At 48.1% G+C, this 26,003-nt stretch overlaps 1 protein-coding gene across 7 annotated transcripts in view; it reads right to left on the bottom strand.

The window, feature by feature from the left end:
• The window catches only part of SLC25A14 (solute carrier family 25 member 14), a 534,240-nt gene that overhangs the window by 345,092 nt on the left and 163,145 nt on the right, over positions 1 to 26,003 (bottom strand). The gene's annotated exons all lie outside the window — the stretch shown is intronic.

Raw genomic sequence — 26,003 nt, 5'->3', positions numbered from 1 at the left:
GCAGGACAAAGACTGATATGTTGTGGACATTTCTCTTCTGTGAAAGGATGGCGAGTTAAAGACTCTGAGTCTCTAACCCAGGAAATAGGCCGGTAGAGACACACTCCCAGGACCCCACCTTGTTTATTCTTGTACAGGCACCTTGCAATAGCAACTCATCAGAGCTCCTAAAGAAAATCCCACTAGCCACCTGGGGATTGAAACATGTTGGGCATTGTTGTAGAACATTATGCAACAGTTCACAATTCCAATTGTTTGTAATTTTCGTTTAGGTTGATTTTCGGTATTTGTATTTTGGGATGATAGGATCCAGTACATGTACACAGGCAGGGGAGGAGAGGAGGAGCAATTATCTCCAGAGGCATAGGTGCTGGAACAAAACTATTGTGATCGATTGGTTGGCCTGCAATCACGAGGTGTACTGCAAAAACAGGATTTTTTTAGAACGAAATGACTGTTGTCATTGCTGCAAGGTATCCAAAGACCGAGCAGTGCTGCGTCAGTCTTGATGGCCTGGGGGGTATCATCACTTTTCCCCTCTGACGAAAGGTATGTCAAATATCTTTGCTTGAACATCAGGATGAAATTTAGTTACCTTAAGCCATCCCTGGGGGCACAGAACCTATACCATTCCCATTGGCGGAAACCGTTGCAAGAAATGTCAACCACCAAGGATACGACGTGATCTGATGAAGCCTGTCCCTCATGAATGAGCTTTAAGACTTCATCTTTCTTTTCGCCTGACAAGAAGTCTAGGATGAGAACCATCTTATCGCACAACTCTGGGTCAAACCAGGACAGGATAGCCAGTTAGTTAGTGGCCTTGATGGGGGCAATTGCTGTAGACACTTCCCGAAAGAGTCTAGTTGGCTCCCTTCATTGTCCGGCGGTACAGCACACAGGAATCTGGGCTTGGTTGGCTATGCAGGCATTTAGTGTCATTGCCAGGTGCCCTGCATTCATTTTTTTTTTGTTTTAACCGATTCTTAGGAGGAGCTGTAAAACAAGTCCTTCAAGGTCAAGAGACCATCTTCCCAGATGTCATCCAGTATTGGAATGGATAGAATGTATTTCCAAGCCTGTTCCCTGCGCTGACATAGGAAATCTTCCCTTTGTTCAGTAGAAAAACATCTTGGTGGTTCTGGGCATGATGGTATGAAATGCCACAATCTGATCATGAGGGGAATCGCCAATAGAAGGGTCGGCCAATATACCATCCGTGGGAAGCAGGTCGTCAAACTCCTCTATTGTGGCGGTGCAAGTGAATGCCCCCATTCTGAGAAGCGTCGTCCTCAGATTTTATCTCAGAGATCTGTTGGATGAGGACAGCCATTGGAGAATCACAGTTGCGGCGTGAAGGCAGAACAGAGGCAGATCAGGGGATAGGTCCTGTGGAGTAGGAATGGCCGGGCTGACTAGCACCCTGGACGGCAATTCCGAAACCAACATCTGCAATGTGGACAAAATATCCATCGAGAGATAACAGGCAGAGGGTGGCTTGGAGCAGGCATCAGTTAAGGCATAGCAGGGACACGAGGTGGCTGCATTGTAGGAAGTGGCTGAGCAGGAGGCAGCGATGTGAGGAGTTTCTCTGCATCGTCTGGAAAAACTCCTTCTCTGCACTGAGAAGAACCAAGAACAGCAGTTGGGACGTAAGGCATCAATGTGAATACTGATTGTTTTCGTAGTGTTCGACAGCTAGGAACAGTAGACAGCTTTTGGATGAGCTACAGTACCTGTACACGGCATGGAACCAGCCGAAGATATGATCGCTTATGAGACCGTCTGTCTTCGATGGGAGTTTTGGTTGTCAACAAGGTCATCGTCTCTAGCGACGTGGTCTTGTTCATGACGGGGCTGTCATTGACAGAATGGCAGATGAGAACTGAGTGGTGGACGAGGCTGTCGACAAAGTGGTGGACAAAAACCTGCCTTGCTTATGGGCCATCGACAAAGAAGGCGTTGACTGAGCTTGTGGCTGGATCTTTGGGGTCCAATGCTTTGTGGAAGAAAGTGACTCGTGGACATCAAGAAGCAGTCAACTAAACAGTCGCTGTTAGGCAGAAACCTGTGCAGTCCCCTTGGGGAACACTGCAAAAGATTTAAGACTACAGGTATAGCAGTAAACCCACTTGGTAGCAGTCTGTACCACCCAGATTTACCTGGTAGCTGTGGCTGAGCAGTCAGACTTCCCTCAAGAAGAGTTAGGCAGTATGCAAAGTATACACAATATGTACCCGGACACAATAGCACAAGCAAACACTGACCAGAGCTTGGTTTCAAAAGTATATAGTTATTGATTTATTAAATACACATAAGTGGAAATCGCTCTAGCAAAATATAGTAAAAACACTTCAAACACAGTTATGATGAAAGCAGTTTCAACCCTTACTCCTATCTAGACAACTCTAAGTTAATACCACATAATTAAAACAGAGGTGAGCGCTTAACGTTAGATGACACTCTAGTAGGTTAGGGAAAGGGGTAAAGAGAAACAGAAATGGGTTAAACACACCACTCTAAGATCCAGAACACTTGCAATAGGCTCAAAGAAGCACAAAGTCACAGGTGAGCAAAAGTCACTAGGCAGGGTCCACTCTTAGAGTAGCCGGAGCAAAAATGTGCCCAAGATCACACTGTTATTAGGGATTCAAAGTCTTGCACAGAGTTAGAAAGAGTTTAGTGTGGCTTAGAAAGTTTAGCCAAGGTGCTCCAGGCACTCCCAGGTTCGAAAGCCGGGGGCTAAATCTACCCCGTACAGTCGGTAGCAAGGGAAGCCAGGCGGAACACGGTACCTTAAGCGGACAGGATCCTCCAGCGGTGGCAGTTGTTCCAGGCAGTGGCAGCAGGGCTCGACGTCGGTCAGGGGAGAAGAAGTTCTCGCTGTAGAGCAGAAGAAGAGGGTCGTTGCACTGCCCGGGAAGAAACCAGCCGCGGAGTCCTCCGGTTAAAGGGTTGTACCGACTTTCGTGGTTGGGGTAAAAGTGGTGGGGTTCCGGTTGCCGGGGTGCTTGGCACTGGCAAGGCGGCCACGAGATACCTCGAGAAGCGAAAAGAAGGCGAAAACTGGTTGTCCCCACCAGTCAAGGGAAGGAGCCACTCCGCTAAGAGTTCTCCTCGGTCGTCGGGAAAAGTGGTGAGACGGTTCAGCAGGGCTCCACCGGGTGGTGTCGTCGAAGCAGGTCGGCTCAGCTCTTCCCTCGTCGGATTCTTGGTCCTGTGGCGACTTCTGAAGTTCCAGTCCCCAAAGCCCTGCTTTTATGCAGCAAACCCCCATTCACCCAGCCTAGCTGTCACTCAAACATGCTAAGTGGTGAGCCGGCCGGCTCACCACTTGGGCCAATCAGGACGGAGTGCGACTTGAGTTACCAAGGTAACTCAGTCCAGGGTGCCTAAATCCCCCTCCACCCCTCCTAAGTACCCCAGACAGAGTGGCACCACTTTGGAGGGCTTCTGTGGAGAAGCCCGCCAAAAGTGGAACAAAGGGCTCCACTTTGGGTCAGAGTTACAGAGGCGAACACCAACGCCATTTTAGAATCAAGTTTTGGCAAAAAGTCCCAACCGGAGTTGTAAAAATAAATATATAAAACCGGCGGTATGTTTAAGGCTACCGTAAATAAATAATTAAATGTGTTAGCCTAAAACAATGGGAAATCCCATAGGAAAATATTCGCGGTTGAATATAAAACGTAGTTTCCACTGCCACCAGCCAAAACTCGATCAGGGGGGACGGAGACGTGCCCCCTCGACTAACAGACCCTGGGGCAATCGAATTGCCCCAGCCAGTACGTCCACAATATGATGGTTTGTACTGGTTCTGTTCAGGATTCAAGACTAGCAAAGTCTTTGGTGACTTTACATGCCCTGGGAGACAGTAGTCAGTCCCAGGGTATGGAGTCTATGTTGGGGAGTCCCTAGGACACCCCTGGGTCACGGCACAGAGGGTGCTGTGTAACCCACATCACAAAAATACATGAGGCCCTATGGAGTAAAAGACCCCATAGCCCATTCAACACAAGGTTTAACCAAGAAAACACACTTCAACATGTCCAAGAGTGAGGGTAAAAGAGTCTCACTCTTGGCAGGAGAAAAAAAGAAACCCCAGAAATCCAGCAAAGCTGCTGGGGGACTCACTAGGTAGGGAAATTCAGCCTAAACAGAGAATTCTCCCTAACAGTCGCCGCAGCCCTCATTGAACAAGGCAACTTATGTGAAGATTTGTGTGGCAAGGCTGCCTTTTCCAGGCAAGGCTGAGCATGGCTGGCATGTCCCTTCTTCACCCTTTTACCACAGGAAGCCTCCTCGTGGAATCCTGACCTCTTAGTAGAGGGCGCACGCTCTTGGGGTCTATATTGGTAGAGTGAAGCATGATTTGTAACAGAAGCCAGATCCGAGGCCACCATTCCCTCATCCAGTCAAGCTACTAACCTTCTTTGTCAGTCTTTGAGCGCTTTGTTTGAAAACGAGTGGCAGAAGGAACACAAATTAACATTGTGGTCTTGATACAGGCATCCTTCATGCTTGTCTTCCACAAAACGTTTCTTCAAATGGCAGGTTGAACATGCCTTGAAAAGGCTTTTCTTAGCCTTTGAATCAGCCATGGTGGGGTAGGGAATCATCCTTCACAGGCTTTAACGCTGGAAGGGAGAGGGCAGATCAGACCTGCAGGAAAGCACCAAAGACAAAGGATCTCCCAAACACCAGTAAACAAATCTCAAAGTACATGCTTCCAGTAATGTCAAAGAATTTGAAAATAGTCGATTTTGTTGAGGAAAACCTTTCAATGAAGTAGAGAACTATAAGAGGACTCCCAAAACTTGAATGCGCGGTGTAAATAAAATCTGAAGATGTCCTCCAGGGTTGGATCTAAGAGAGACAAGGCTTATCCGCTGATCGGTAAGATGACCCAAAACAACCAGTGACTGCTGTTCTTTTTCAAATTCAAATGAAAACTGCTTTAATGTTACTGAGGATTCCCAGCCTGATGACCGGGACTATTCAAACAGCATGTGGATCTATGAAAGATCCAATGCTGGAGAACTGTGCCTTTTACTATTTGCCCATTTCATGCAGGTATGGCAGATGTGGCTGTATTGTCAAACAGAGTGAATATGGTCTTGTTTTAAAAATAGGAGCAAACATTCACTAGTATTTGTAGCATCTGTTTGGTGTTTAGGTCTAGTGCAATGTATCATTCTGTTTCCCCATGGAATAACGGAGTCTATTAGTTTGACTATTCAATATCTTGCCCGCTGCAGGAGATTGGGGGAGCCAGTGTTTTGTCTGCACCGACCGACACGTCAACAGTCCATGCAGACATTGACAACACAGTTGCTTTCTGCAGTATGAACTGTGTAAAATGTTAAACTACTATATGGCCAAAGAACAATAGAAAATCTTGTGGCATGGCCATTTTAGGGCACTAGCCACATTTAGTAGCGACTATGCACATCCAAAATAATGCAAACATTCTAAAAAAATGTAACTACTGCCACCAACTTGTCTTTAGGCGCATATAAAAGTAACCAAAAATCGTATGCATAAAAAACTGGGGTGATACTGTAAGGTGCTGTGTGCAATAAAAATATAAGAACGCAAAAGAGAAGCAAAGTTTCCCAATGCTGATAGAAGGACTGATCAGTTTCCCCATAATAAATTAACAAAAGGCAAGTGAGGTGAAAGGCTTCACTTCCTTTCAAAAAGTCAGGTCAGGTCCAAAAACAGGAAAACAAATGGAGTTCCATAGGAAACTATGGAGGGAAAGCTGCAAAAAGAATTTTTTCTAACACGCGCGAGTAGTCCAAGCCTTTTGTGGGTTGTTTTTCACTTTCAAAGACCTCCTCTTCCTCACAGAGGTCATCTGAGTGCAGGGTTAAAAATTGCAGGAGCTATTTAGCTCCTGCATGTAGCCTAGAAGGGTGTGGTTAGCTTGTAACCAATAGCAACAAGGAGCTAATTTGAACTCCCCATGGCAAGTGGTGTCAAACAAACATAGCAATGTGTTATTATTAACTGGATAGGTGTAGGAATGTGTACTAAGGAGAATAAAGGACAAACCTAGGGGATATTTAAAGCATAATAGATAATATATAAAAGGTACAAAGAGTTTGTGTCGTGAACTGAGGTCCCAGATGAACTATACCTTCTTCCCCAACTACCAGCCAGGGAAAAAAGGAAGAGAATCCCTGCCCAGAAATTTTGACAAAAAGTGAGACGGGATACGGTACTGCCAAGCATGCGGCAGCTGGAAGAAAACAGGGAGTTAGTTACACAACAAGCTACAAAACCATTATATTAAAAAAAGACAGTCACAAGGGGGTTACAGACTCATGTAAACCCCCAGTATACATAACATACCTGGTCCAGGAAATGGCAAACTTTGATGAGATGAGATTCCGCTGGATGTTGTCCAACTAAGGCAAGCATAACCCGAATGGCATGAGGGTGCAAGCTAGGAGGATGACGCAATACAATTAAAAGGTCTCACCAGAGTTTCAGGTAGAAATTCCATAAGGTCCAATATCCAAAGTACCAAAGCCAAGGAAATTCCACAAGAGTTCCAAAGCAACAAATTCAGGGTCACAATCTAATTAATCCAAGATCCAGAAGATAAACAAGTTCACCAAATCCAGCAGGGAAAAAACAGCAGTCCAGAAGCCAAGCATTTAAATAGAGCCAGAGTGACACTGAATAATCACGTGACATGATGTTGCCACGTGACTGCTTCATTTCTGTGCCGTCGTTGATGCTCACAATGCCGTGTGTCCCTGAGGCGCCATGGCATCCTCCAACAGCGCCACCGGGGAAGGAAGGAGGGCGGGCACGGTTGCAGCCGGCGCAGGTCCTCCGGCAACCTAAAAGAGATCCGTCGCGACCGCCACACAGCAGGTGAGTGCATGACAGTTTGCCTTTTGTCCACATGTTAGGTTTGCTGCACACCGTATTCCTAGCTCTTGGTTTCTCAGAGGTAGCTTCTGCCTAACGGGTGATGCTTCATATGCAGGAGCTGCTTTTAGCTCAGACTCATCCAATCACAATCTCACCCTCTGTGAGTGTATAGTCTATTTGAGGTACCTGATGAGGTACCTGTTATTGCTTCTCCTGCAGAAAGGTTGCAATCTTGGACAGTGTTCACAAAACCCACAGGTTTTCCAAGCGGATTCATGCAGATTAGAAGGGGACCCAGTAACTTCCCCTATTTTCTGCATCTCCTCTTCAGTCTCCGCCTTATGTGGCTTCTCCTTCGAAAAGTACATTTTTTCCACCCGATAAGTACTATTAAAGGACTACTGTGCTTTAGTGAAAATAAAGTTTGAGGCCTAACATTTAGTAGGTGGCTTTTTTCTACTAGTGCCCTCTTCAGAAGCGAAATGTACACTAAGCATCCTACAGTGTTTTTCGAGTATCAGCACCATGTTCCAATGCAGTTTTCAACCAGTCTGCACCATGTTTCAATATTAAGGCTTCAGCCCGGAATTTGTGGGTCAGCAGCTCAGTGCCATGCTTAGAGGGCTTGCACTTGTCTGGGGGGAGGGGAGGTCTATGTGCATGTGTAACAAACTGTCTATCCGTATGGGGATGTGTGATGGAAGTCCTGTGTGTGTAATGATCAGCAATTGCCTGACCCTGCCTGACCAATGTAGTGGGACACGTCAGGTATGCGGCTCGGTTGTTAGTCCGTTTCCCTCACAGCGAATTCTCTGTGAGAAAGTGTTTGTCGAAAAAAGGGCAGAGCGGGCCGAGGGTTGATTCCCTACGTATCCTACCTGGTAGGATGGGGTAAAGGTGTTCCAGAAGGGGCAACCGCATCTCGCCATCCAGTGTCCCACTTCCACTCCCCGAAAACCCCCTACCGCCCCCATCCAGATGATCCTCCCGCACAGGTCCACTCCCAGGAACTGTATCCAAAAGCAATGGCCATATCCTGGCCCCCTGGATGACAAATCCACGGGGACTAGCGAGTGAGACAGTCAGGTTTCTCACAGGATAGTGGACAAACACACCCCTGTAGACATCATTTTACTTTGAAAATAAACAACTTGTAATGCTCCAGAACAACCACTATAAGGCCAATGCAAAGTATGCCAGTATAAACAGTCACACACCTCAGAGAGATATAGTGTTAATAGAATACGTTTGTACTTACCTGTGTGGACATCTGTTAATTGGCAGTCTCTCTAGTTAACTGTACATGAGACCTACCTCCCACAGAGATTACAACGCACTGCTCTGCCAATCTACCAATGAAAATGTGGGTAGACATTGGGCTCTGAGAACCCCTTACCAGATTAGGTTCTGAAAAAGGCTCCTGGCGGGGGCTCTGTTGCACGGCGACCAAGATGGCGGCTCTTACTTAGAGCCCCGGAGGCCAACTCGGACTAAAACCTGCCTTCTTTAATTAAAAATATAACACTCAAGAGCGAGCGACAAACTACTGGCAGCCCCGGCAAAACACCAACCCTACTTCAGTCTCTATCACAGACCGAGGCGTGGAGAGCAAACTATTTGCGTTCCGGCGGTGGTGACGGACGGCAGGTACAACGCACCCAGTGGCTCCCATTACACCACGGGGGCCAGCCGTCTTGCCCATCACAGCCGGGAAAATCCTTTTTCGACCACCGGATCCTGCCCCCACCACCAGGGGACACTGACTATTGTGTCCAGACACTCGGGACAAATTCTTGTGGACGACGCGGGATTCCTGACACTGGGTTGCTGAAGCAAAATCACTGCGGTGGGGATCCCACCAGGTCGTGGAATGTGCCCTTTGCAGACCTGCAGCTCGAGACCCTCTGTGGGCCGCTTCTTACTGCCACTGCTGGGGATTGAGCCTGGAGCTCTCCCACACCTGTCCGATCTCTGCAACTCAACACTACATACTGTTTCGACAAGCAACTCAAACAGGGATATGCAAATTCAGAAGCCATTTCAAAGTCAGCAGCCGGACCGTTGGAACCTGTGGAGGTAGGTGTGGCATTACTCGATCTATCTGTCCAGATGCGGGAGTCACCATCTTATTGATTGACAAAACCATATTCATTTTTGCCACCATTTAACACGCAGACTGAATTACCCTGCGAACTGAGTCCTAAGGCAGTTGCTGTTACGCTCACCTGACTCCCACAGAGGCGCCGAACTGGTCTGGACTGCTGCGGCCTCCTCCAGTGTAATGCGTAGGACTGAGATGACAGACTGGACTGGCCCTCCTAGTTTCGTTTGTCTCGCCCATAGGAGTATTCTTCTGCAAATGGAGAAAGGGGAATTAACCACCCGTGGAGTATAGCGTTAATCCCCTCACCCCCCGTTGTTCTCTCCACTGACCACCTCCGATGTCCCCTCTAAAGTCTCACCTTATGGTTTGAAAAGATGAGCTCTCCATCCTGCTTCGAGCGCAGGGGCGCGTGAAGGACCAGTTGCTTCACTGGTTGACAGATTTGGTGAGTTCCAGGGCTATTTTGACTCTCCCGGCAAGACGTCGCAAGTAAGCAGTTCGTAAGAGTTTAAATTCCTGACCTTCACTCCTATCCGATTCCGTAATCTGCGGTCTTCTCCCTTATTCAGGTGCTAAGAGATGGCAAGAGTCGAGGAGTTATACCTCCGGCGGTAAAATCAGGTAAGTCTATGGCTGGAGGTGGCTCCCCTGGATTGTCCTTTTGATTCACCCTGTTGTGCTTTTGTTTCCCCTTAGGAGCCGGGAGCTGCACCGACCCGAGAAGAGGAATGGTTCCCCCGGTGGTAAATCAGGTAAGTCTTTGGGTGGTAACCAGTATTCCTCTATATGTTCCCTTGGCTCACCTTGTTGTCTTTATCTTCCCCCCAGGTGCCGGAGTGCGGCGGGAACATGCAGGAGGCTGCAGTGAAGCGTGAAGATGCTGCGAGGAACGGTGAGTGTAGCGCGGCGCTGCTGCTGGCGAAGTGACGCGTTTAAAAATAAAGTCTTTCCTTTGGTTCGACGATGCGGTGGCTCCGGAATCAGGTAAGAAGCTGGTAATGTTCTTATTGTAACCTTTTTCCTTCTTTCTCTTCTTTCTAGGTGCTTCGGGTTCGAGGTGGCCGTGGCTGAAGACTGGATGCTGCTGCAGGCACAGTGAGCGTTATGCTGCTGGATGCTTAGAGGTTGGAGGTTTAAATAGCTTCCAAAGTAGTTCCAGGTAAGTATTCCTCCACCGCCACATCCGAGGGGCAAATAGTCCCTAAGGTAAAGTAGTCCCTTCTAGGCCTCATGAGGGCTTGGATACCTTGCAGCATGATCTGCCTCAGGTAAGTTCAGGTAATCCCCTTATGAGCCTGGCGCCTATGGCGCCAGGACTGATGTTTTATATGAGCCTGGCGCCAAAGGTGCCAGGACTGTGTCCAGATGGCCCCTAACAGGGGTTGCTGGGCCTTCTCCCGGGAACGTGATGCCTGCTCCCGGGGCTGCCGGACCTGGTCTGGTTCCCCAGGGGTAGGCATCAAGACAGTTGCGCCACCCCAAACCACTAACCGAAATGCTGTGCATGTCCTCCAAACCACCGGCCTGACTTAATTGGAAAACAGTGTGTGCCGGACTGGGATAATCGACACCCCTAAAACGCTCCTAATGTAATCCCAGAAAATCCCAGATCCTTCTGGGCCAAAACCGCAGATCCAATGCCACGCAATACACCAACTAACAACTTGGTGATCTGACGATTTAGCAGCCACCACAAAGTCACCGGATCGGCAACCCACTATACCGTTTGAGCCTGTGATGGGGGTGTAATCCTGACTCTGGGTCACACTTACTTCTGGCTATCAGTTCAGTGGTGAGGGTCACCACCTCATCAACTGCTTGACGAAACCGCACATGTTTTTTGGTACATTTCATCACACCCAGCCCATACTGCCCTGCGTGGGAGCTTAACCTAGCCCTAAGGTGCTCCCGCCTCCCTGAATCACCATTTAAAGTGATGTGCAGGGCCTCATAGATGCAGCACACGAAACAGGTGAAAAACCACCAGCCTGACATCATTGATCTGTGGCGGGCACCGGATTGGTATACCAAACACCTCTGGAAGGCTTCCAATCCGCAGACTAATCCTAGATCTTCTACAATATGACTAAAGGGAGCACAAAAAAATCAACGCTCTATGAACCAGTACACCAAATCTACTCACCAAACCATCAACCACCGGTGGGATGTCTACAGATATGGAGGTAGCAGCAATACCGATGGAACAGCAAACTTAATGACATGACCAGCACCATAGACTCCATAAAAACATGCATCGACAAGAGCGCCCAGTGGCGAACAGAGGCGGAAACAAGAGTGGACACTGTGGAAGACATGATGTCCGCCATAAGAAACAAACTTACTACACTATCCAGGCATAGTACTAATTAAAGAAGGCGGAGAAGAAGAATGATGACCTGGAATCGCGCTCCCGCCGCAATAATATTCGCAATATAGGCGTTCCTGAGTGTAATATGGAAACATCTGTGGAGCAGTGGATGGAGACCACCCTGCTCCCACTTCTGGGGAGTCCAACATTATCACCACAATTTGCAATTGAGCGAGCCCACAGATCCCTGGCACCTAAACCCAGACCTGGAGCACCTCCGCGACTCATCACTGCTCGCATACTCAACTTCCGGGAGTGTAACACGCTCCTCGTGAGGCTTGCGAGCGTGGTGACTTGATGTTGGGCTCGAACAGAATACACATCTACCCCGACTGCTCGGTGGCCGTCCAGCAGGATAGGAAATCCTTCTTAGCGGTCAAGAAACGGCAATTTGAAATATGCAATATTATACCCGGCAAAACTGTGTATAGAGTGGAACAACAAAACTTTCGTCTTCACATTACTCGGTGTGGCCATGAAGTTCCTGGATGAAGCCCTACTGGCACCCTGAACACTGGGCGTAAAGCCCAGCAGTAATCCATGTGGGAGCAACCTGCTTTCCTTCATGCTTGCATGCCCTGCAGATCGCTCTATGTGACAAAGGTCTACATACTTATACCATTACTTTGCTATCCCTGGGGATGCTGAAAGCAAACATGAAACTGACCCCGCTAGGGGTGACATATCCATAAGAAGTATGTGAACACATATCCTCATATCTGTGTCCAAGTCCCGAGTTGGCCCGGGTGGGTCCGAGCACCAGCTTCGCCAAGCAATGTTGCGTTAATCGGCTGGGGTTGTATTTGTGGGGTATCATCTCCCAGGTTTCAAGCGGGAGGTGTGCGGAGGGTGGCGAGGGACTGTTGGGGTTAAAACTGCACTTACGCACAGCGCTTACAGATAATGGAGAAACGGGTCCGAGAGGGGGATTGAAGGTGAGGGGATGGTCGGGCCTAAACACTACGAAGGTAAATGTTAGTCACCCTGCATTCAAATGGGAGACATAGCCTGCCTTAGTTAGAATGTCTGTGGCCTAAGTAGCCCAAATAAACAATGGGCAATACACCTATATGTTGAAAGGCACGAGGTCCACATCCTATTGTAGACAGTAGTCTGCAAGGGATTTGCCAAGAACTGGGGCGGAAACCGCTTTTACACATCCTACTCCTCGCATTCTAGGGGAGTCATGATACTGGTGCATACGTCTCTCCCATTCCAGTGTAACCATGCAAGAACTGGCCCACTTGGTAGATATGTCTTGTATGGGACTCTTGCGGGCAGAGAAATACTGTTGCTGACTGTTTAAGGTCCTAATATTGATGACTCTCCATTTTATCCAGACATCTTGTATGAGGTTGCCCGATATGCGCTTGTCCCTATATTGTGGGAGGGAGATTTTAACACCATCCTATCCTGGATCTGGAATTGGATAAATCCACCAACACCCAGAGAGCCCCCACTCGGGCTGCCTCTACTATCATTGAGGGTATGCGTTCCCTCGGACTCATGGATGCTTGGAGGACATTACATACTGACTATCGCTCCTACACTTTTCATTCAACTGTCCAGGATTCCCTCTCCTGTATAGACATGTGGATCATTTCTGACACATTACTCGGAAGGGTTAGGGACGTCACCATGCACCCTCACACCTACTCTGACCATTCCCCAGTTCGTATCTCCCTGACACTGCCAACAGTTTCCAGTCCCTGCAACAACTGGTGCTTTAAACCACTGGCTTTGCAGGATGTTGCATTTGCATCTACTATCGATAACCACATGCATTTGTTCTTTTTGTAAAGAATGTAGGCTGTGTGTCCGGCTGGTATACTCTGGGAAGCCATCAAGGTTTACATTTGGGGGAATTGCGATGTCGGCAGAGTTCAGTGTCCTCAAAGCAATCCGATATAGTATAATACAATGTTACAGGTTGCATAAACTAGAGAAGGAGCTAGCCAGTGACCCACCCCATGGCCACATTGGAACAGATTACAGATTTAGGGCCCATGCCGAACATGAATTTACATTCTTTGATACTCCGATGTCTGCTAGGAAATACGGCGAGGGAGATAGACCTGGCAGATTGTTTGCTCGCAATGGCACGTCAGGAGACTAGCTATAGGGGATAAATAAACAACAAAATACGAATTGAAATAATTTGTTCATAGCTGTCTCTCCTGTCCCCTTTCTATGTTCATTGAACTTCGATAGGGAGGTGGCTAACGAGAAGGGCGAAGACGGATGTGCCTGTGTTTTGTTTTAGAACGCCTTAAATAGCGAGAAAACGAGTGTAGGTAAAGAAGAAAAAAGTATTCCTGTGCTAAGATTAAGATGATGTGTTTATAAATAGCAGGGCAGTACAGACGACAATGGGGTCTAGACAAGGGCTGGAAACGAGAAAATCCTTTGAACCGCGAACATTGCAGCATAACACGAGCCGGAAACAATAAATGCTAAAACATTGTTTATTATATATGACCGTATCCAAGGTTTGAAAAGTGAATGCGCAATATAGATAAAGTAACTGAGATGTGAATATCCAGACGCGGCGAAAGTAATGGAAAGTGAAACAAGTTGGGGATGCCCTGATATACAACATACTGTTCAGGCTCCAGGGTACCAAGTACACAATGAAATTACAGAGTAGGCAAAAGACAAATGAGAGAGAAAATAGTGAAAGTTGGAGCACTGGGAAATTTAACACTGATGATAGCTGCTTTGATTTGCAGCCTACAAACACAATTGATGTGTGAAACACTGAGAATCAATCAGAGATAAAGAGGAGCTGCAGGAAGGACGATGTCCAATTAAAATAAAATAACGAAACCCAAGACCAATGAGGAGATGTCTCTCATGAAAGTGGTAAGTTCATGAATATACTTACTGCATACACCTAGATGGATGTAAGAAAAAGACATCAGAATAGGTTTACATAAATTTAGAAAACGGTCTTTTTGTAGGGGATGTGAACTGAACGGATACGCCCTAGTGTGACAACAACTCTACCTGCCCATAGAAGAAACACAGCAGGATCTGGGACCTTGCTACCCATGGTCGAACTGAGAGTAAGTATATAACCTATGCACCTATAATCAATCATAATATTTTGTTGAGGTTGAAGTTGGAACCAACTGGCATATGATACCCGGGTTTCTCTGATTTTGCAGGCCAGTATACAAGACTATATCTAAATAGGAGAGCCTGTGAAGGATCTATTCCACAACATCTGCACGCCCTCCAACAACTAAATGTAGAGGTGAGTGTGATGAGTGTAACTACTAGGAGAGTTATTTTGACACAAGGGCCCGCATTAGGACCCTGGCGTTAAGGGTTTAACGGCGCTGTAAAAGGTGTCGGCGCCGTTAAACCCTTAACGCCTTACTACGAGGTCCCTTTGCGGGACCCGACCTTAACGGCTGGTCTAGACCAGCCGTTAAAGTAGGGGCCCGCAAAGGGACTCTCGAGGTAAGTACGGTACCGCAATTGGCGGTACCGTACTTACCGCCTTCCCCATTCCCATTATGCCCTATGGGGCAAAAATGGGAATGGGGAAGGGCCATGGTGGCATGGGGAATTACCGCCCCGCCAACCTTGGAATGGGGTGGTAATTCCCCATACCGCCATGGCGAACTCCGGCATTGACCATGGTGCTAATAGCACCATGGTTTTCCGCCGGAGTCCTAATGAGGGCCAATAACAGTGAATAAAAGAATGAGGATGACAAGAAGAGAAATGACAAGAGATTTTATTATGTGTTTTTTAGATGGTGTGGCTCACCCCAGTATATTTGAAGGAAGACACAATGAGAACTTCGATTTGCGTCTTGATGAAGGTTGAAGCAACAAAGAGGCAAGATTGTTAGTGCCCATTGTAGACAACCGACATACATGTCGACCTAGAACACCGTTTGTGATTTTAATAGACAGACAATTACACCTGTATTGAAGAAAGGGTTGAAATAATTTGCCAATTGACTACGAGGTGTCACCTTGAGAAAAAGCTAAGATAGGTTTCGTACATGAGAGGGTGAGTATGAATGTGTGATGGGAAAAATGGTTGTGAGCCAGGAAATTCTTTGTATAATCAGTGTATGTATGCATTTAGAGTAAACAGTGTAGTTTCATATTTTTGTAATAAAAATTGTTTTTTTAGAACAAATAAGAGAATAAGCTAATTTTGGCATCCTGAAATCCACTGGTCGTTAGGAAAGATTTCATATTCTATAAAATTTTCCCTCCATGTGTCAACCCCCAAACTTTTTGCTGCTGTTTTACACCCTGATCTAGACTTTGCCAGAGAAGCACAGCCTTCAGCTGCACTCCTCTGGGCTTTCGCTCACTTTCTATGGGGTAACTGACATGCCCTTAAGACAGTCAATACTGGGAGACTTTGTTTCCCTTAGTCCTTTCCTCATGTTGCAACTTTTGTGCAACATGTAACAAGAGTGCAATGTAACTTACTTTACAGCACCCTTGGGTCTCTAGTCTTTTCAAAGGCCCTAGAAATTCTTGCTGGACTTTTTACGAACTGAGCAGATGTGTCATGGGCAGGACTGGTGGCAGCTATCTTTTTCATGTATTTTTAACCCTTTTCATGCCATCTTAACCGCGCTTACCGCGATCGGCACAAATAGGTGGCCTGACTCCAAAATGGCCATGCCACGAGGTTCTTTGTCCTGTCCTTTGGCCATCTTGCCCCTTCACCTTCCCCAGGACCAGCCGACCCGGCTAAGTCCTTATTTGGTCATGTAGTTTACCGCAAAACCCAATGCTTTCACGGGCTTCTGCATGCCTGGTGTGTGTGCCTCCAGGATGTGGGCTGGGATGTCTGGTCCCAATACACATCCTGGGTGCCAGAAAGTCTGGAGTGTCCTGAATGCATGGGACCACCGTGGTCCGTGATTGGTCCACGTATGGTGTGCGTGTTTGTGAGCAGATCTCACATTGGGTCCCCTCAGTTTTGGCACAAAGGGAACTTTGGATAAGAGGAGGCTGGAAACACCACTACCATGTCGATCTCCTGAGTTCACACGCCAAGTATCCTGCAACAAGAAGGTGAGTCGAGGAACCGCTGGTGACCCGCTGGAAGGTTTGGAACCCTGAGCCCGCTGTCGTCCCGTGGGACCCCTCTGCAACTGATCATCCTAGAAAGTCTGCAAAGATGCTTCGACCCATTGGAATAGTGGGATCAACTATTCCCGGCACCTTCACCAAACCCTGTCAGTAAGCCTCTTCGGAAGTGTCCCTGGGCCAACCAGTGGGCTGTCCAGCTTACACAGGACATTTGCTCTAATATTGCCGCCGTTTGGAGGTGGCCCTCGAAACTTGGCATACTGCTTGCTCTGTGTCCACGGCACCCTCACACCGAATTTCGTACACTTGGCATTCCCAGGTCTGAAGTGAGACGAGTGCGCCCGGACCGGAGTAAACGCGGTTACCGTGTTGCCCTGCTGTGGCAACAACCTGTGCAAGTTTGCTGCATCTGTGACCCGCTTGCCCCTGAAGCCTGCTGCAGTGAAACTGGGCCGATTCCTCCTCCCGGAGCGGAGAAATGCCCACTGTCCCGTTTGGGAATCATCGCTGTATCTGAGCCTACACGGTGTCGAGACGTCCTGATTGTCGCATTCGAACCTGTCAGCGAAGTGGACTGTACTGGCGAAGTTTGGGTCTGCCTGCGTCGGGGACCAGTGAGTAATCCTTACCCTAACCGGTGGCCCCTAGCGCAGGAGCTCATTTTTACACACAAAGTGGCCCCCGAGGGCCCCTTCCCTTTCCATGGCTATTGTGAAATAGCGACTCCATCCCGCACTATAAAGCTGCCTCTGCCCTCAAATGGAGGCCCTATTTGAATAGTGGGAATTTGTTCATTGCCTCATCCACCTTCCTGAGCTGCTACAGACCCTTGAAGAGACCCTATTTTGTCCATTGGCACAAGCGCGTGCATGTACTATTGAGCATAAGGATCCTCCCTTCATAAGGCTTGGACTGCCTCTTAGTTAGGTGTATTTCTGATGTCGAACTGGGTCTAAAGATTACTTGCACTGCCTGTTTTCCACCCCATCTATTTCGTGCTTAGAATCCCTTAGACTTGGTCTTGTATATATATTGTGTTGATTGTGATGTATTGGTTTACTTTAGTATTACTGTGATTCTTTGCTATGGTCTATGTTACAAAGGCCTTGTAATAAATGTGTCTATATTTTTAATATAACACCTGTCGGGAGTAATTTGTAAGTGTCCTTGCTTTGTGTGCTCATTGAGGTCTTTCAGTCACCCTCACCCCCCTCTTGAGACCTAGTCTTGACGCCTGCCATAGCTACCCTGATTGGTCTGGCTTGTCCAGAGGTTACCCTGTTCCAATAAACTAGGTTGGGTTTCTGAACCTCTGCCCCTCCTGGTCAGAGTTCAGAAATCCTTCTGAACACTGGTCCATGTTGTATTATACATCGGGAGAAGGGCAATAGGCGCATCCCGCTCATACGAGATATATTGGGTGGCCTGGTCCACAATCACACGGCCATCAATGGGGTATTTGCAGGGTTTTACAGGGACCGCCACACCAGTAACAACACATGCATGCGAGAAGAGATGAACAAGTTACTTCTTAACTTGTAACGTTCTTTCGATGGGATGTTCCTCCGACGTATTCCTTATCTTAGATATCTCTTTCCAGCTTTGCTGGCCTCGGAAATTTTTTCTCTCTAGAGGGCGCTGCGCGTAGGCGTCCGCCGAGTCGATGTCCCTCGACAGCTGCCGTATCGACGTCATCCTGCCTATAAAGGCCGCGCGCAGCGTCCGTTGCTCAGTTCCGTTTTGTAGCCCACAATAATTCTTTCTGGACTAGACTAATCACCCTGAAGGAGCGTAAGCTGCAACAAGGGAAGTAGTACTGCGGGGATGGATGGGAGGGTCGATAAGGAATACGTCGGAGGAACATCCCATCGAAAGAACGTTACAAGGTAAGAAGTAACTTGTTTTTCGAAGGGATTGTGTCCTCTGACGTATTCCTTATCTTAGATAGGCTCCCATAGCAGTATTCTATTATTGGAGGTGGGAGTACTGACTTCTTGCTTCCTCTTATTGATGAATAGAGTTTAATACTGCCCTTCCAAACCTAGTTTCCTGACTGGAGGAGGAATCCAAGTTGTAAAACCGTGTAAAGGTATGGACGGACGACCATGTGGCAGCCGCACATATGTCTCGAACCGGCACTCCTCTTTTGAGGGCTGATGAAGCTGCGATACCTCTGGTCGAATGAGCCCTAAAATTTTGAGGGGGCTCTTTTCCATGTTTATAACATTCTAAAATGGCTAAAATAATCCATCTGGAAATGGTCTGCTTAGTTATCGGTAGCCCCAGCTTGTGACCTGCGTAGCCTACAAACAGCTGGTCTGCTTGTCTTATCCTAGCCAGTCTACTAATGTAAAAACTTAAAGCCCTTCTTGGGTCCAGCCTGTGTAACCTCTCTTCCTCTTTCCCCGGATCGGGAGGAGGATAGAAAGATGGAAGGGTAATCTTCTGTGTGATATGAAATTCAGAAACCACCTTTGGGAGGAAATTAGGCTTCACTTGCAGAACAACTTTTTTTTTGTGAAAGATTGTATGAGAGGGTTTACAAGAAAGAGCTTGTAACTCGCTCACCCTTCTAGCAGATGTAAGTGCTACTAATAAAACAGTCTTAAGGGTAAGAAACCTTAACGAACAAGAGTGGAGTGGTTCGAAAGGTGTGCCCATCAGGAAAGTTAGGACTAAATTTAAATCCCATAGGGAACCTGGAATGGTCTTGGGGGATAAACGTTAGTTAACCCCTTTAGAAACTTTATTACCAAGGGTAACTTGATATAGGATGGTTCTTCCGCAGTGCGCTTTAAGATGGACAGCGCTGAGAGATAGCCCTTGATAGTGCCAACTTGAAGGCCTGAATTTGCCAAGTAGAGTAGAAAGGATAACACCGTTGGTGTACCACATGAAAAGGGGTCGATATTCTTTTCTCTACACCAGCTGCAAAATCTGTTCCAACGGCACCGGTATAAAGATTTTGTTGCTGGCCTTCTTGCCGAAAGCAACACCTCCATAACGTCATCAGGGAGGTCCCAATCCTTGTACCTCAGCCTTTCAGAAGCCAAGCGTGAAGGTTGAGGGTTTTGATGCCTGGATGGAGAACCTGACCTCTCTTCTGTGAGAGCAGATTCTCTCTGAGTGGAAGTCGAATTGGAGGGCAGATGGACAAGTCTAGAAGGTCCGGGTACGACGTTCTCCTGGCCCAATCCGGGGCAATTAGGATCATGGTTTTCCAGAATCTTCTCAACCTCCTGATCATTTGAGGAATGACAGGGACTGGTGGAACCGCGTACAGGAGTGGAAACTCCCAGTCCACTATGAACGTGTCTCCCAGAGCTCCTCTCGGGGGAAATTCCCTTGAACAGAACAGATCGCACTTCCTGTTGACACTGGTGGCGAACAGATCCACCTGAGGGGTTCCCCAAAGGGCGAAGATCTCTTGAAGGACTTCCTGAGCTAGTTCCCGCTCGTGGGAGACTGTGCTCTGCCTGCTCAGAGCGTCCGCTATCAAGTTGTTCTCTCCGGCTAGGTGAACTGCCGATAGAGAGATTCCTTCTTGGATTGCCCAAAACCAGAGCTTCATCGCCTCTCTGCACAGTGGTAGTGATCCTACGCCTCCTCTTTTGTTGAGGTAATGCATGGCCACTGTCTTGTCCGTCATTATCAGGACATTCTTTCCTTGTACAGATGGCAGAAAAGCCTTCAGCGCAAGTCTGATGGCCCTCAGCTCTAACAGGTTGATATGTAGTCTGGACTCCGATGGAGACCAATGACCGCTGATCATCAAGTCGTTGGCGTGGGCTCCCCACCCCGTAAGTGAGGCATCCGTGACTACTGTTATCTCCGGCCAAGGTTGCCAAAACTGCTCTCCTTTCAGAATGTTCTCCTGACAGGCCCACCACTGAAGGTCTCGAGCCACCCTGTCGGGAACCTGAAGAAGATCTGTCATTCTCCCTGAGAATTGTGACCACTGAGTTCTCAGTGCCCACTGGAGAGATCTCATTCTCAGGCGAGCCTCCGGCACAAGGAAAATGCAGGATGCCATGAGGCCTAGCAACCTCAAAAAGTCGAAGGCTGGGAGACGTTGGGCATTTTGAAACTTGGTGAGCATCTGTAGAATATCTTGAGCCCTCGCCTCTGGTGGCAAGGCTTTTCCCAGGGAAGTGTCTAGGATCGCTCCGATGAACTGGAGTTTCTGCGATGGTATCATTTGTGACTTCTTTAAATTGAGGGAGAAGCCCAGTCTGTGAAGGGAGTGGCAAACATAGTCTAGCTGGATCTGAGCTTGTTCCGAAGATACAGCTCTGATCAACCTATCGTCCAGGTAGGGGTAGACGTGAATCCCTTCCCTCCTTAGACTTGCAGCCACTACCGACATTAACTTGGTGAAGACCCTCGGGGCGGAGGTCAGCCCAAATGGCAGAACTCGAAATTGATAATGAGAGTTGCCAATTGCGAACCTCAGGTATTTCCTGTGTTTGAGATGGATTGGCACATGGAAATAAGCGTCCTGAAGGTCCAGAGATACCAACCAGTCCTTGAACTGAAGGGCCTGAAGGATCTGAGAGAGAGTTACCATCTTGAATTTGTCTTTCCTGAGGAATTTGTTCAATTCCCGCAAGTCCAAGATGGGTCTCAGTCCTCCGTCTTTCTTTGGTATGAGAAAGTAAGGGGAGTACCCGCCCTTGTTCCTCTCCGCTACAGGTACCGGTTCTATGGCACCTTTCTCTAGCAGGTCTAAAATTTCCTGCAAGAGGAGCGGATCTGGAGCTTTTTGAGAGCTGATCCCCGGTGGATGACTCTGAGGTATGCGTAGGAGAGGCAGGCAGTAACCTTGTGCAACTGTCTCCAATGCCCAAGCATCTGACGTGATAGCCTGCCATTCCGCCAGATGTTGAGTTAACCTGCCTCCTACAGGTGTCTTGTGAGGGAAGTCCTCAGAGTGGTTTAGGGGTGGCTGATGCAGATGCCGATGGTAAAGAGGCACCTGCTGTTGCTGTGGCTTTTGAATAACTACCCCGTCCACCTCGGGTAGTTCTTCTTTGTCCCCTTTGAGCCGGTCGTCCTCTACCTCTTCCGAATGCGGAGTAGAAGCGAAAAGACTTGCCTCTCGCAGAGGTTCCTGTGGGACGAAAAGGTGTCTGACGGATTGCAGCACCTAGGGATTTTGCTGCTGCCTTTGATGTTTGCAGTTTTTCTAAACTGTCATCCGCCTTTTTCCCAAACAAAGAAGAGCCATCAAATGGCATATTCAAGAGCCTGGCTTGCACATCTGGGGCAAAACCAGACTTGCTCAACCAAGCAAATCTCCTGGTTGTTGTACTTGCCGCCATTGCTCTGCTGATACTGTCAGCCGAGTCAATGCCCGTCTGGAGAGCTTCGCACATAGCGTCTTTACCGTCCCTTATGATATTTAGGAACGCCTCCCTTTCTTCTCACTCCGGGATGCAGTCAGCCGCTGTAGAAGCACACTTCCAAAGTGTATGGCTAAATCTAGCAAGGGTGCAAGTAGCATTGATAGATTTTAACGCCATGCTACATGCCGAAAAGACTTTTAGCCATAGCATCGTATTTCTTATCGCCCCTGTCCTGTGGGACGGTAGGGTAAGCAGTCTTGATGTCAGTAGAAGATGCTGCCTGTACCACCAGACCTTCTGGGGATGGGTGTTTGGACAAAAACTCCGGGTCTGCAGAAGATACCCTGTATTTAGCAGACAGTTTTTTATTTACTGCCGGGACGACATCTGGGGTTTCCCAGTTCGTCATTATTTTTCTTTGAAGAGCTTTATGAAAAGGTACTACAGGATCCTCCTGTGGACCTTTATCAAGAATATCCGTGAGGTCATCCTGTTGGAAAGCCGGTGAAGGTGTTGACCACCCCATAAATTCTGTAATCCTGGCCATTAAGGCTCTATAAGGGGATTCAGCATGCTCCCCCGGGTCTGGCCTAGCGAACTCCACCTCTGGGGAAGTGTCTAAACCACTTGCCTCATGTAAGGAATCATGGAGTTCCTTTAATCTGCGTTCCTCTGAGGATAACTCCTCTTGAACTGGGGTTGCAGATCCCTGCAACTCAAATGTCTCTTCTTGATCAGACAGTTCTCCCTCTTCCATAATTGAAGACATTGTTCTCAATTGGTCTGAGCTCACAAAGGGTGCGAAACCCATCTCCAAGGCAGAGGGTGCCAAACTTGTCGTAATCGGCCTCAAAAACGTCGATGTCGCCGAAGGCTTCGAAAGTGGCGTCGAAAACAAAGGTGGATGCCTCGAGGTCTTTGATAGAATCGGAATTCTGCTTGAGGATATCGACAATCTCATCGACATCGAAGACCTGGGACTAGCCACTGGGTGCGCCGCAACCGTGACTTTTCTTGGCGTCGACACCGGTGTCGAGTCGACAGACCCGTGTGTCGAAGGTCCCTTCGACAACGGCGTCGAAGACACCGACCTCGGCATCGACGGAACCTTCGAAGAAGGATTCGAGGTCTTTGCATTACTCGAGGGTTTGTGACGCGCTCTAAAAGCTTCCTTCCCCGGCTGCTGCGACTCGTGGCGTTTTGGACCTTCGGGTCTTTCAACCAGAGCATCGCTCTCGGCAGTCTTCGAGGGGGTCGAGGCCTCTTTCTCGAAGACGCTCATCATATTTTTTCGGAATTCCTCCCATTCAGCCCGGGAACTATGCTTCTTGGGGCAAGGGATTCTCTTAGGTGAAACAGAGGAAGAGGAGGACGAAGAAGGGGATCTCGAAGAGCGATGGGACCGATCTCGAAGAGCGATGGGACCCGCTTCGAGACCTGGAGCGCGAATGGTGACGAGGAGACGAATGTCTCGACTTCGTCGAGGAAGAAGAAGCTTTAGAAGTCTTACCTTTTTCCAGCTTCCCCCTACGCTCCTTCAGGGCTTTAGCTGTCATGGACATACAGTCCTCACACTCCGAACAATGGTGGTCAGCTCCCAAACACCACAGACAGACCCTGTGAGGGTCCGTTATCGACATCTTTTTTCCACAGTCTTGGCATTTTTTAAAACCGGACCGAGGGGTCGTCGGTTCAGACGAGGAAGCCATCGAGTATGGATCGAATATCTCGAGGAAAATGGAATAATATATCTACGAAACTGAGCAACGATATTCCGAGGCACTGAGTAAGCGCGGAAAAACAGAACTGAGCAACGGACGCTGCGCGCAGCCTTTATTGGCAGGATGGCGTCGACGTCGATACGGCCGCTGTCGAGGGACATCGACTCGGCGGACGTCGACGCGCAGCGCCCTCTAGAGAGAACAAATTTCCGAGGCCAGCAAAGCTGGAAAGAGATATCTAAGATAAGGAATACATCGGAGGACACAATCCCTTCGAATGATGAGTTTCTTGACAACCTCCCACTCAGCCAGATATCACAAGACACCAAGGCCCTTCTAGATCTCCCAATCTCGGTAGCCGACATTCTGGCAATCGACCACCTGCCAACTGGAAAGGCCCCCGGGATGGATGGCCTAACTGCCGAATTTCATAAATTGCTACAAGGAAACCCTCGCCCGAAACCTCTTCAGGTCTGGCTCGAGTCCCTCGTGTCCCAGTCGCTTCCTGGCACCATGCGTGAGGAGGTTAACACGGTATTGCTGAAACAGGGTAAACCTGTGGATCAATGAGGCTCATATCGCCGCTGATCCTTAAACAACACAGATGTAAAAGTATTCGCGAAGATACTGGCCACTCAACTGATGCCGGTCATACTGTACATTATTCACCAGGACCAGTCTGTAGTCATCCCGGGTAGGTCCACAGCACTGTACCTGCGCCACCTCTTTAATATAATAGCGCAGATAGATCCTAAGACCCAGGTGGTAGCAGCCACACTAGATATGCAAAAGGCATTTGACCCCGTATCATGGCGGTTCATGTACGCTATATTGGCAAAATGTGGGTTTGTCCAGAGGTTCCTTGAAGCCCTACGCCTCCTTTAGACAATGCCAGTAGCTAGGATCAACAAGACCGGGTTACTCTCCTCACAATTTGTGACATGTCGGGGCTGTCCCATCACCCCCGATATTTGTTATTATAATTGAACCTCTGGCGGATTTAATAAGACACAAACAGACATCATGGGGTCAGGATGGTGGGCAAACCACAGATCTCCCTTTATGCAGACGATGCATTGGTGTATATTCGGAGCCCCAAGGAGCACTTAAGGCCTATTATGAAAGACGTCCTAAACTTTGGAGAGATATCAGTTCTCTGAGTGAATTGCAGCAAATCCAAGCTCTTTCCTCTTAAGGCCTACAGACGTTCAAGTGGGCTCCAGTAACTATAAGCTACCTGGGTGTGACAGTAGCTAGGCATTGCCCTATGCTGCATGACTGCAACTAGAATGCATATATGGTTCAATTGCAGGTTAAACTTATGAGCTGAGCCCATCTCCCCATCACAATAACCAGTACGATTGCGCTCCTTAAAATTACTCTTCTTCATAATCTCCGAGGGGGCCTGGACGATCTTTCTTCCAGGAGCTAGAAGGTGACATTTGTAAATTTGTATGGCACTCCAGAGCAGTAGGATTGAAATGGGACACGCTAACACAACCATATAACGGGAGGTTTTGAAGCCCCCAACTTCAAGCTGTACTGGATGGCCACACAAGCACAATTTGTGGCCCTCTGTTTCGGTGATAACTCATCCCCCCTCACATACTACTAGAAAGACACTCAGCGGGGGACAAGGACCTGCGATCATTGGTTTTCCGCAACGTATTTGTTGACGATTGCAGCTTCGACCCCACAAGCGTCACGGCCCTGGCCTGGTGCAAAATATAGAAGGAGATAGTTGCACATGCCCCATTCCATGAAGACTTCCCCTATTGAATTGTGTTTCATCCCTGCCTCGGGCCGATTCCAGCTCACGCGCAACATGGGTGCCACACATTGGGGTCACTATACCAAGAAGATAACTTTATCCAAACCTCAGATATTCCAGGACTTATTTGCAGTACATCCTTGCAGTAGCTGCAAAACGCGAGCCTGCGTAGGGCATGCAAGAAACTATTTAATTGTTTCCCCGGTCAAGCCTGGGAACGACGCGCCGCTGGGGTTCATACTGACAGCATGCGACAGTCATAGCCGAGTGTCGTCCCTATAACACTTAATTCAAACTCACTCAGGCGTAGTACATCACAAAGTACGAGCTAAATGGGCAGAGGATTCTCAACTCGATGCAACCGATGATCTCTGGTCCGACATGTGCGCACAAACTCACAAAGTATCATATAATTCCCATTTTCAGCTGATACAACTCAAAGTGCTACACCCGTACCACTACACTCCATGTTCTCTAGTGAAGGTACTGCAGCATGCACACTTTGCAACTTCACCCATGCCAAATACTTTCATATGTTGTGGGACTGCCCACAATTTGTGTGCTTCTGGGGGGGGGATGTGTGTGCGACGCTGTCCAAAATAACTAATATGTTTCCCCCCCCCCTCCTCCCTACCATTGCTGTTTCATATTTCTGACTTGCATTGGGCAATGTGTGCAAATTTGTACGCCTAGGTCGTCTCCTGGCTAAAAGCTGCATTATTCTGTGCTGGACT

This window comes from Ambystoma mexicanum, chromosome 5p (assembly GCF_040938575.1).
Source record: "Ambystoma mexicanum isolate Mex_15411 chromosome 5p, UKY_AmexF1_1, whole genome shotgun sequence".
Classification (NCBI taxonomy): Eukaryota; Metazoa; Chordata; class Amphibia; order Caudata; family Ambystomatidae; genus Ambystoma; species Ambystoma mexicanum.
Note: the sequence above shows the minus strand (reverse complement) of the source record. Positions and strands in the feature narration are given on the sequence as shown.